Source organism: Lytechinus pictus, chromosome 2, assembly GCF_037042905.1.
Source record: "Lytechinus pictus isolate F3 Inbred chromosome 2, Lp3.0, whole genome shotgun sequence".
Taxonomy (NCBI): Eukaryota; Metazoa; Echinodermata; class Echinoidea; order Temnopleuroida; family Toxopneustidae; genus Lytechinus; species Lytechinus pictus.
In genome coordinates, this window is record NC_087246.1 from 35,007,127 (window position 1) to 35,020,684 (window position 13,558).

Here is a 13,558-nt window from a genome sequence, read left to right on the forward strand (position 1 = left end):
AGGACTTGTCGGACGTTTTATCCGACAAGTCCCATTTTATCCGACAGTTACCATAGTAACAGTACCTCTCAGCCAATCAACATCAGAGAAAGATGTCGGACCTGACAACTTGTCGGATGAAAATGTTGATGAAACACTCCCCAGAACTCGTTATATCAAGGAGAGTGATATCTCCTTGGTTATATCGTACATGGTAGCAGCTATGGTAAAGCGCACTGGAACGAGAAACACACATTTGAGGGTCGATCTGGAACTGGGAAAATATGAATTTCTATGGCTTTCTAAATTGGTGATGCCTGGAACGGAAATTTAGGCTGGAAATCCCTGAAAATGGGGGCATCGACCGCGGAATATAAGTATCATACATTATTAGCCCCCACCCCCGGCCTATACCTCGACAGAATTTTTCGCTTGTCAGAATTTTTCTTTTGACGATTGGTTTTTGGAAATAGTGGTGACGCCTGACCTTTTTTTTAGTAGTCAGAATATTTTTTGAACCCCTCCTGTCGAGATTTCCCAGGTATACGTCACTGGTTCTAATTGTTTATTTTGAGGAAAAAAATAAAACGAGACGATTTTCGTTATACGTTAACGACCGCGGCTAATGATAATAATCTCTATTGTGAAATATAGCCCCCAGCGCATGTCAAAATAATGGCGATCCAATCCAAAGATTATTGAATGTTACAACTAAAATTTACGAACATGAAAGAATAACATAGGGCCTACCAGTGGCGTACCGTGGGTCACGGCATTGGGGGGGGGGGGGCACCAGCAAAAAATTTGAGTCACTTAGTGAGCGCGCGAAGCGCACTCAGTTGTCAGGTATACTGACCTAATAGAGACATATTAAGGAAGCACTTGTAGTCATTGTAATCATGAATAACATACACATCTCAGTAATCAAATAATGCGAGCGCGAAGCGCGAGCTGAAAATTTTTGATATTCAGACCTAAAAAGTGACATTATAATCGAACTTTTGTAATCATGATACGTACCTGTCTCGCTAAACAATTCGAGCGCGAAGCGCGAGCGGAAATTTTTGTATATATTGACCCCAAACAGGGAGATCTTAAGGACTATATTTTAGGAATCCCTTAATGATATACATATCTCACTAGTCATCTAATGCGAGTGCCAAGCGCTTACTGATTTTGTTAGAATTACATTTAAACACATATGAAGCACTTGTAGTCATTGTAATCATGAATAACATACGCATCTCACTAATCAAATATTGCGCGAGCTGAAAATTTAGGAAATTCAGACCTGAAGAGGGGCATTTTAAGGCTTGTTTGTAGGAATTCACGAAACCATACGTATTCCACTAACCAAATGATGCGAGCGCGAAGCACGAGCTGAAATTTGTGTATATATTGACCCCAAACAGGATTTTTTTTTTTAAGGAATCCATTAAGAGTATACATATCTCACCATGGTCATGTAATGCGAGTGCCAAGCGCTTGCTGGTTTTGTTAGAATTACATCTGAACACATGAAGCACTCTTTGTATTCATTGTAATCATGATTATCATACGCATCTCACTAATCAAATATTGCGAGCGCGAAGCGCGAGCTGAAAATTTAGATAATTCAGACCTGAAGCGGGGCATTATAAAGCTTGTTTGTAGGAATTCACTAAGACCATACGTATTTCACTAACCGAATGATGCGAGCGCGAAGCGCGAGCTGAAAATTTTTGATATTCAGATCAGAAAAAGGGACATTTTAAGGACTGATTTTTAGGAATTCATGGAGAGCAGACATATCTCACCATTCCACTGATGCGAACGTACTCACGGACAGGAAATGTTTTATATTAAGACCTTAACATGGGGCAATCACTTTAAGTAGTCATGAAAAAGAAGCATATGTCACTACATAAAACAATAATATATTTGGTGTATATTGACTTGAAAACGGGAGGTTTTCGTACAACAGGTTTATATATCTCGTTTAAAAAACAGACAATGCGAGCACCAGGAACAATGAAGACATAGGCCCTGAGCAAATTATGTTTCATAAAGTTAAGAATAAAATGTTTCCTATGTAATATAACATAATTATAATATATCATTATAATGCATACAAATTTCTTCTTTCCCACTACGTTTCTCTTTCTTTCTCCCTCTTTTTCTCATTTTCCTCGTTTTTTTTTTTGGGGGGGTCAGCCGATGGGGGGGGGGGGGGGGGCACGTGCCCCCCATGCCCCCCCCCCCGTAGTTACGCCACTGGGGCCTACTGTGTCTCAGTTGCATGCCACTTTTGGGGCCATTAATTGATACAGCTGCTAGGTAAATAAATGACATCACAAACCATGTTGACCTTTGCACCATCCATTATTTTGTATTCTGATGAAACGTTATTCTACCTTTGCAATCAAAGAACTTTGAACCTAGTGTTAGTATGGTTAAAGCGTATTCACAGTTGGATGTGTTTTTAACATGTTGAAAATTAAATATTAACTTTTATTTAACCTTTTTTTTTATTAACGACTTATTATTAGGATCTCACACTAGGTTAAAGCCTCTTGTAAGTTTTGGTAACCCCGCCCAAAATAATGACTTTGGTCGCTACTCTCGTTTACATGTTTACTGTAGGGGACGGCGGGGTAAGTTGAGCCGCCACCCCCAGCCAATGAGTCAGACATTGTGGCGGTGCCATATATTGATGACCCATTGCATTACCCCTGAAGAATAAAATTTCAGTCAAAAAAAGTAATTAAAAAGGGTGTGAAATAGATAGCTTTTACCCACACACATCTTTGAATATAATAGGGGCATAAGAACAATCCTCATTCTTGTCATAGTCTTTTACATGATGGATGCATAAGAAATGTGTGGATGTGAAAATGAAGAGCTCACTTGGTTAGGTCCATTTTTCATCAAATTTGATTTTTTGTTTTTGTCTCAATGTATAGATTTTTAGTAGCTCTATAAGATGATACAAAAAAAATGTGGAAATTCCCATTAAAAAGTGATCTAAAATGGCAAAGAAAAATCACTTTTTTTCAAAAGGGTCCATTTCAGTTTGGTTGCAAAAGGGGTTAGGTCCACACAGAATTTTTTTTAAAGAATATTTTAAAAAATATGAAGACAGGTAGATTTCTTCTATACCCAATTTTATGTTCTCATGGTAGGGTATCATGAAAAATTAGTTTCGCATGAGAATATTGCAATATGAGAATAAAATAAATGATTTTCTTGGAGTGGACCTAACCCCTTTGCAAACAAACTCCTCTGAGGAGCTCATTTGTCAAAAGGGGATAGGTCCATTGTTCATAAATTTTATTGTTTTCTGTCTCAAAATCTTTAAATTTTTAGTCGCTCTGATGAAAACAAAGAAAATTTGAAATTCTCATGAAAACGTGAATAAAAGTGGCAAAGAAAAATCACTTTTTTAATAAAAATGGATTGGATTTATATCAGTTTGCTTGCAAAAGGGGTTAGGTCCACAATGATAATTTTTAAAAGAATATATAGAAAAAAATGAAGACAGGTAGATTTCTTTTATACCCAATTTTATGTTCACATGATAGTATAGTACATCATGGCAATTTAGTTTCTCATAAAAATATTGCAATAAGTTTTTTTCTCGGAATGGTTCAAAGTTTGCATCTAAACTCTTCAAATATCAAATTAAAGGTCAAGTCCACCCCAGAAAAATGTTGATTTGGATAAACAGAGAAAAATCAAAGTAGCAAAACGCTGAAAATTTCATCAAAATCGGATGTAAAATAAGAAAGTTATGACATTTTAAAGTTTTGCTTATTTTTCACAAAACAGTGATATGCAAAATTCAAAATGAGACAGTCGATGAAGTCCCCCACTCACTATTTCTTTTGTTTTTATATTGTTTGAATTATACAATATTTCATTTTTATAGATTTGACAAAAAGGACCAACTTGACTGAATCTAATTTCATATGTTCAGGGAGGAATTGATCGTTGTTTCACTTGACAATGAGGAGAAAAATACTCCCTATATCATATAATAAAAAACAAAAGAAATAGTGAGTGGTGGATGTCATCAGTCTCCTCATTTGCAATAGTCACCAGGATGTGCATATAACTGTTTTGTGAAATTAAGCAAAACTTTAAAATGTCATAACTTTCTTATTTTACATCCGATTTTGATGAAATTTTCAGTGTTATTCTTGTTGGATTTTTCTCTTTTTATTCAAATCAAATTGTTGGGGTGGACTTGTCCTTTAAGTTCGGACTGTTATAAGTTGAGCCATGGTAATTCATATATATATATATATATATATATATATATATATAGCCCCTCAAAAAGCCATTGATATGCAGGCAGAAAAGTCCAAATTCACTGTTGTTCTACTCTTAAAGGATGTTAGTATTTATATAGAATTAGCAAGTGAAAATGACTTTAAATAAACAATTGTCATGCTGGTTCTTGTCCCATATAACCAATTTGTATAGTATTCGTGGCTCAAATTACCCCAGAAGGTGGCTCAACTTACCCCATGGGTGGGCAAGTTGACCCATTTTATTTCAAAGGTGACAGTGGTTTTCAATGTGGGGGTAAAATGTTATATATAGGGAAAAATGAACTGCAGAATAATACATGTGATAATTCCATAAAACATCTCAAACTGTATAATATTCACCAGATATTGAAATTTGGAATCATTGAGAATCATGTCGGCGTCTAAAACATATACCAACTCCATTTTGGGCTTTAAATAATTCATGATTTCAGTGCTCCCTCCTTCAAAGATTAATAAACTACCGGCAATAAACTCAGTTTATCACCAATCATTGGATTTTTAAAGCTATATAGTATACGTGCCGAGTCACACAGATACTATACTTGCATGTATAACAAGAACACGCATGCATGGGGGATCTCATATATATACAGCCGGATTTTCATCCTAATGAGCACATCAAACAATTTTGGTTTCTTCACTAAGTTGACCAAATTACATTTCATCAATGAAATCGCTTATATTCTAAATCTAAATAATTCAGTCTATGAAATATACATATAATAATAATAAATGAAATTAACCCCACCCTCGTACGTCTATATGCATGAAACGGGTTTAAACTGGATTGTATTTCTCTCTAAATTAACGGTATGGTTCAGAAATAAAATTAATATAACGCTTGGCAATAATGTTCCTAGCTTTCTTGGAAACATTAGGCCTATATATTTATATATTATATTTGAAAAAAAAATCAAATAATATGGACGTTTTCACAAAGCATTCATAACAACATATTGAAGTAAAGATTATGGAATTGTTACTTGAGAAATATAAAGTTCCATCATTGTTAGAACAATGGTTAAAATACGTCATGTGAAAAACATGCCCGAGACCTTTTCAGTCTTTTGCTGGAAATGTTAGAGAAACACACATAATCATAATCATGATATTTACGGAAAGCACCTAATAATACTTACCCTTTCCCAGCTCGCAACGATGCCGAATGGGGCATTGTAGGAGTCTTCACTTCACGAAATATAGATACGAAATGATAACTAGATCATGATATATACATGATTATATATTATCATTTCTGTAGCCTATTTGCACTCGTTTCGGCGTCCTATTGTGTCATATCTTACTTCCGATTGTGTCATATCTTACTTCCGATTGAGATTCAATTAAAAAACCGATGTTATTATTTCTTTCTAACTTCAATACTGGCAAGTAAATGAACTCATTTCGTGCTGAATGGCGCGTAAATGAACTGATTGCGTGTTGTCTGCGGCGAGTTCATATTTCATTTCTAATATTTAGTTTTTTTTCCAAGCCATTAAATGCAGAAGTAACACCGTACTGCCGTTGCTATGAACCTATACTAGTATAGTACCACGACGGAATTTTATAAGACATATCTGGAAACGTGCTCACAGGAAATATAACACACATTAGAAGCCATTCTGTTTATTTATTTATTCATTTGTTTATTTATTTATTATTATTTTATTTTATTAATTATTTAATTTATTTATCTATTGGGAGCGTTGTGGCCCAGTGGATTAGTCTCGATCCGAACTTTGAAACAGAGGGTCGTGTGTTCGAATCCCAGCCATGGCGTTATTTCCTTCGGCAAGAAATTTATCCACATTGTGCTGCACTCGACCCAGGTGAGGTGAATGGGTACCCGGTAGGATTTATTCCTTGAACGCTTTAGCGCCTATTAATATGGCGGCTTAGCTACAGCCTGGATAATATTATGATACCAAGTATCAAAGCGCAGTTGAGTATATGCACATATAGTAACTGCGCTATATAAATGGACATATTATTATTATTATTTTATTCACGTTTTCTTGAAAAGACAGGGTTGTCCTGTTCAAGCCAATAATATTGGCCTGCTTTTCAAGGGAGCCCTTTCAAATGTACATACATATAACAAGGCATATATACTTAAATGAAAATAGTAATAATGACAAAGATTTTCATCGGCGAGGGGGCAGTCAAATATATTGCTGTACAAAACGCGTTTGTGTTTTTCAGTTTTGGACGAGGGCCGCGCGTGCACTCGTTAAGGGTATCAAAAACACCGATTTTCAAGAAACAGGGTGGTTTTTAAAGACTGGTCAATCGCGGGGTCAAACGTATTTAGGGTATGTTTTTTTAGTTTCCAAAGCTTTTTTTTAGACTAGCCAAACGTCAGGGTATGTTTTTCTCCAAGCTTTTTCCCCGGGATAATATTCTGGCGACAACTTGTTTAGGTGCCAAAATGTGTAAATAAAGCCAGCGAAAAACTTGTTCAGGGGGTTATTTTGCACACACAGAAAAAACTCGTTTAGAAGGTGTTTGGAAATAATTTGGTCACGCATGTGTATAGCAATACATTTGACTGCCCCCCGGTAGGGGGGGGGGGGTACTTAAAGGACAAGTCCACCCCAACAAAAAAATTATTTGAATAAAAAGAGAAAAAATCCAACAAGCATAACATTGAAAATTTCATCAAATTCGGATGTAAAATAAAAAAGTTATGACATTTCAAAGTTTCGCTTAATTTCACAAACAGTTGTATGCACATCGGATGTAATATAAGAAAGTTATGACATTTCAAAGTATCGCTTAATTTCACGAAACAGTTGTATGTACATCCTGGTCGGTATGCAAATGATGAGACTGATGACGTCATCCACTCACTATTTCTTTTGTATTTTATTATATGAAATTTTCTAAATTTCTCCTCATTGTCAAATGAAACAGTGATTTATTTAGTTCCTCCCTATACATGTGAAATTAGCATTGTTTAATGCTATATGGTTCAGTCAAGTCGGTCCCTACGGTCAAATCTGTAAAAATTGAAATATTGTATAATTCAAACAATAAAAAACAAAAGAAATAGTGAGTGATGGACATCATCAACTGACTCATTTGCATGTCACTGAGTTGTGCACATCACTGTTTTGTGAAAAATAAGCGAAACTTTAAAATGCCATAACTTTCTTATTTTACATCCGATTTTGATGAAATTTTCAGTGTTATGCTAGTTTGATTTTTCTCTATTTATTCAAATCAACATTTTGCTGGGATGGACTTGACCTTTAATATGAATGTATGATACGTACAGTTTGTGCCACGGTTGAGACCCCCGGCCCATTTTTAGCCTAAGTTTCCGTTCCAGAGCATCACCAATTCAGAAAGCGATAGATATTCCTATTTTTCCCTTCCGGAGCCCGTTTTCATATATTATATGACTGAGTATAAAACATGGAAAATAACACAAAGACAAAACGTAATAGACAAAAATCAATACGAGTAAAGAAAAAAAAAGAGAACATTGTAACACAAAGCGGTCATGGTTACAGAGGAAACAAGTCCTTTCAAAAAATTTTGCAATCACGGATAATAGGGATACTGGACGAAATCTATTTAAGTCACTAAATGATTTCCCCTTAGGTATATAATATAATATATGTGTACAATTTTGACAAGTTTAAATCGTAAGGAAATTTACCTGTACGTATTGAATAGTCAAAAACCTGAGCTATGGGCGATGCAATCACATTCATTTTTCAAAAGTTTGGGGTGTAGATCATCGAGACCAATGTACTTGGAACAGTCCAAGCTTTTTAGCTCTCTTTGAATAATTCGGTAGATATTTCTTCAAGGAGAAGACTGAGGAAGAGGGGGGGGGTTAATTCTCATTGGAGCCGGTGATAGGTCGCATATACATAGGCTACAATCGTGGCTGTACGCAGCGGGGGGGGGGGGGGGGGGGAGTTGCCCCCCCCCCCCACACACACACACATCTCGACCATTGCGATGGTATCTGCTTTAGTAGTGGTTCGCATGAAATAATAGGCTTGATTTTCTTTTTCTGTTATTCTATTTTACGTCATGGGGAAGTGCGGAGAAAGGTAAACTTTACTTTAAATGACAAAACTTAATATAGGAAAATGTAAGAAATGTCTGAAATGAACTTTTGTTTTGTTTACAGTGATTTGTGTCATTTTATGTCTTCGGATCCAGCTGGGACAAACAGCCTAAAATATGTTTAGCTAGGCTTAAAATCTTCATTCGTGTAGAAAAGTTGTTATAAAAAATTACAAAATCTGTTTACTTTTCCATTGACCCCAAAACGCCCAAAAAGAGAGAGTTGCGCCAAGGTTTTTATTCACCTTTTCCCCTTGCTCAGTGTGACAAATCATCATTTCTGCACAAACCGATTTCTGTGAGCTATACAAAAATGGACAGTGCTCACTCAAGCGTAAGATTCTGTCAAAAATCATATCATTCTTGTAGATACTTAAGCCAAAAAATATACCTGAAAAAATTATGCACGTGTTGTATTTTCGTATTCAAATTTGGGGGACTTTTTTAAATGAAAGCTTTTTATTGATACGCAATGTAATATATATTTGCAGATTTGACACAAGGATTATATGTTGCATGAATGATAAGCCACATATTCAAGGAGGAATCCAACCTTATTTCACAATATAATGAGAGAAATATTGGAATTTTCATAAATTAATTAATATAATAAAATGAAAATCAAATAGTGACGTCATTGGTTCCCTCGTTTATATGCTGACTAGGAACTGTTATAAGAAATGAAGTGAAACTTTAAATATTCGAACTTGCTTGTTTTACATTCGATTTTGATGTGTTTTCAGCGTTTTGCTTGTTTGATATTTTTCTCTCCTTCAACTAAACTTAATGGTGGGATGGATGTGCCCTTCAAGGGAATGAAAAAGAAAAAAAAACATCTGAATTCATTCGGAAAGATAAAGAAAAGTTTTTGAAGGAATATTATAGCTAGAGATAATGAGCAGAGATGAGGGTAGACTAAAACAATGGCGTTCAGATTGGGGGAAGGGTTAATGGTCGCCCCAAAATGTTTCACGACGAAGAATAAAAAGGGTAATTTAAAAAAATGACTTAAAATTTCATATCTTTGTAATTGTTGGTCTGATATTGTACAAACTTTCACCTTTGTATTTTTTTTTCCTTTTTCCTCTGAAAACAACATTTTATTCGGGTAGGTTTCCCCTTTAATGAAATCGTAAACATAAAATTTTATACTATTGATCTGTATAGCAACACAAGATGTCGAGACACATATACACTAAAATAATACAATTAGGTTATGTATATATATATATATATATCACTGTTAGAAAATTTCTTCTTCAAAAACAAAACTTCCTGCAGCAGAGTCTCGAGAACACCTGTAATCTTACAAGCATTTGTGTAAATTTACAGAAAATTTGTATTTGGTGTATGTAACCTTGCAAATTTATTGTAATAAAACTGTTTTCCCCTGTTTTAAAACAGACCTGTTGTAGTCAGGCAGCATATGTCATCTACTTCGACAAATTGGCTAAGTCTGATTTTTCACTTTTATGTGATTGGTGACATCACGAGGAACAACTTTCAACTTGGTGACAAATTTGTAATGGTCATCTTGACCATGTTAGGGGTCAAAATGGGGTCAATGGGGGTCAATTTTTGAAATTGCCCCGACTGTGTCGAGTCATACATCAAATTGCTTGTCTTGTTATACTGAACAAGAAAGTGTACACAACTATATACTCTTGACCTTCCGTTAAAAAGTTATGATCGGAAATGTCAAAAGGTCAACGAACTTTTGGTAAATGGCAAATTACACTGAAAGGGTTAAGAAAGCTGCGTTTCCGTGTTTTTATGCATGTGTGTACTTTTTAAATTTCGATTTTGATAAGTTCATCTTCAGAAATCCTTATCCAGAAGATATAAAGGGTCAAGACAAGGTCAGGGAAAGGTCAAAGGGTCAACAAACTTTCATTGGTAGCCAAAATACTCTAAAAGCGGTTAAATTCTTAGAAGTTGGTTCTTTATTTTGAAAAATCTTTATCTACTTTATCTAAGAAGACATTATCCATTAGATAAAAAGGGGTCAAATGTGCTCACTTAGGAACAAAATATATAAACAGAGATAGACGTCGAATTCGGCGTGGTATCATAGTATTGCAGGAATACCTCGAAAAGACTTGACATCAATTCATTTTCAATTTACTAGTCTTTGACATGTAAATAAACATTTCATCTATTTGCTTTGTACAGAATATTTTAATCAACAGAAATGGTTGTAATGTATTGGAGTATATGTTTAATACTATGTTAACAGATATCGATTGATCAGTGCTCCCAGCTTCTAAGACATGTAAGAAAGATGCCTAACATCTTTTTAGGATTAACTTACGAATAAGATTATGAGGTTAGGATTGAGGATATGATAACTTGGGCTCCAATTGCTCCTTAATTAATTCTAATGTGTGACGGTTATATTATTTCTGACAAAGTGGCAACATCGTGCAGGCATGCTCATTGTAGTCGGTCATGGGTGTCCATCATGCTGATGTGATATATTCTGACCATTACTCGATCTCTGGAGCCAAGAAGGACTACTCATTTCTGATTATGTGCTGTCATTAAAACGGCTTGTACTATTTTATCAAGTGTGTCTTTTTTCCAGAGCATACAACGTGAAACTAAACTTAATACCAGTTCTCACGATAGTGATGTGCATAGATGCACATTAAGTTTTTATTATTTTGTCGTTCTTGTTTTTTTCCTACGTGCTAAACTACCTGGATGTTGCCAGAAAGAATACTCACATATGTCATTAAAGTGATTAAAGTAAACCACGACCATATCACAGCGGGGGGGGGGGGGGGGGGGGGGGGGAGCTGCCCCCAGAAATTGTGAAGACTTGTATTTTTACTGAAAAATAAATATAATTGACCAAAAGAATGTACGAAATCCTTATAAATTTCACTTTACAAAATGCAAAAGGGCTCCAATGATAAGCTCAGAACAGCACATGCACCAGAAATGTGTAGTCCTTCAAAATTGTCTACAGAGATCGAGTAATGGTCAGAATATATCATAACAGCATAATGGACACCCATGACTACAATGAGCATGCCTGCACGATGTTGCCTCTTTGACAGAAATAATATAACCGTCACACATTAGAATTATAATTGAGGAGCAATTGGAGCCCAACTTATCATCCTCAGTCCTAACCTCATTATCTTTTTCGCAAGTTTATCCAAATAAAATGTTAGGCATCTTTCTTAGGAGCACTGATCAATCGATGTGTTCATTCTGTTAACCCTGCTGTTAACATAGTATTATACTTATACCGCAATACATTACAATCATTTCTGCTAATTAAAATATTCTGTACAGAGCAGATGAAGGAAATACTTTTTTACATCAAAGACTAGTAAATTGAAAGTGAATTGAACTTGAATTGAATTCCTAAATAAAAAAAAAAAACTCGGAAAGAGCTGGTTGCACTTATCAAATCATGAAGATGATAAGATTTTTAGGGCATTAGGGTTTGTCAAGTCGTTTCAAGGTATTAATGCAATACCATGATACCACAGTGAATGTATTCGACATCTATCTCTGTTTATCTATTTTGTTCCTAAATAAGCATATTTGACCCCTTTATATATAATGTCTTCTTAGATAGAGACTTTTCAAAATAAAGAACCCACGAAAAATAAGACTTCTAAAATTCTAACCTCTTTTAGTGTATTTTGGATTCCAATGAAAGTTTTTTGACCTTTTCCTAACCTTGTCTTGACCATTTTTATCTTCTGGATAAGGACTTCTGACGATGGACTTATAAAAAAGTACACACATGCATAAAGACACGGAAAAGTAGCTTTCTTAAAGTTGAATTAAGAAGGGGGTGAGTTTCCATAAATATAGGTTCTACATACAATATATAGTATATATAAGTTGTTCAAACACATAGCATGTCACAATAATCCTCTGCCTTCTCGATATTTTGCTTTGAAAGTCTATGAAATTAGCCACCTGTCAGAGCCCGAGAGACGAGTGTACAGAAAAGTCACTCGGAGTGTGACGTCACCGGGGGGAATTTAGTATAAGAGGTGCCTGAATGTCATACAGAAATGCTATGCAGAGAGAGAAAGATATTTTACAATTTTTTTTCAAAGCAACTCAAATCAAATAAATAGGACTGATATGTACAAATCTTTACTTTCCCTGTATAAAAAACAGTATGAATAACCACCATGAACTCTTCAATCATGATGTAAGATAGCAAACAGTGAGTTATTGAATGATATTTTCACTATTTCTCATTTATTTTATCACGATGTTCAATCAAGTGAGTAGCTGGAAAGTAATTCCGGCGGCTAGCTCAGCGCGCGCTGAACGCATAATACTTGTACACACAACACCCAGGCATTGAGTGTACTGTTATGGTCTGGTATGTCGACTTAGTTCATGGCCGTGCAGCGATCCCCTGGCGTTTTTTCTTCTTTTCTTTTGTCTTTGACTCCACTTTTATATCCTCTGGATCATTTCCACTCATAGCTCATTCCACAGAACAATCTTGAACCAAACGTATAGTATTCTTTCTCGGCCTTCTGAGTTGTTTTCTATATTTAATTACGCTAGGGGTCACCGTCACACATACAAACGCAATTCGAAAGTGAGTTGAAGACAGAAAGATATATAGTAATTAGTATACATCTCTATGGTTGAAGACAACAAGAACGGTACGGTAGCTCGACAGCTAGCTGCGCCGGAGCGGGCGGCCGGTCGGCACAAAGCAATTCCGCAACTAACTGTGTTTTTTTGCAAGAGCCGCGTCACACGCGGATAAATATGTCATAATAACACGTCTGCTACGTTATCGACTGGTGAGAAGATCTCGATCAAATTTCATATTATTCACCTTGAAATTATTCCTTTAGGGTCTATGGTATCATTCTGAGGGAATTCACATATTTGGAATAATAGTACGGCCACAAATATTTTAATCATTTCCTCTTTGCAAGTTCTATGGCTCGCAGATACAACTTCAACTGCAGTTATTCCATATGAAGGAGTACGTGCATAGTACACAAAACGGCACTGCCTTGATTATACTACACCGGGACCGAATACCCCCCGGTGACGTCACACTCAAAGAACACCCGTCTCGGTAGGCATTGCAGGAGCGAACTCAGGGAAAATGGGTAGGGATAAATCGTTCAAATTCACTATTTTGAAAAAAGAAAATGGGGGGTCGAATCACCTATTAGTGT